The sequence below is a fragment of the Corvus brachyrhynchos genome, unplaced genomic scaffold (assembly GCF_000691975.1).
Source record: "Corvus brachyrhynchos isolate BGI_N302 unplaced genomic scaffold, ASM69197v1 scaffold994, whole genome shotgun sequence".
NCBI lineage: Eukaryota > Metazoa > Chordata > Aves > Passeriformes > Corvidae > Corvus > Corvus brachyrhynchos.
In genome coordinates, this window is record NW_008237630.1 from 14,825 (window position 1) to 15,304 (window position 480).

Consider the following 480-nt stretch of genomic DNA (forward strand, 5'->3'; position numbering starts at 1 on the left):
TAATTAACGAATTCATGATGGCGTTGGGGTCCCCTCGTCTTGGACGGGGGGTGGGGGGGTGTCACTGGTGGGGAGAGGGTCCGTTGTGGGGTTGGGGGTCACTTGTGGTGGTGGTCCCATCATCATCATCATCATGGGGCCATCATTGTGGTGGTGATGGGTCCATGACCATCATCATCGGTCTGTTGTGGTGGTCCATCATCATCGTGATGGGTCGGAGGTGGTGGCTCCATGATGGTGGTGGGTCCATCATCATCATCATCATCATGGGTCTTTGGTAGTGGGTCCATGATGGCGGTGGTGGCTCCGTGATGGTGGTAGGTCCATCATCATCATCATCATCATGGGTCTTTGGTAGTGGGTCCATGATGGCGGTGGTGGCTCCATGATGGTGGTGGGTCCATCATCATCATCATCATCATGGGTCTTTGGTAGTGGGTCCATGATGGCGGGGGGGGGCCCCCGGTGGGGGGGGGGGCG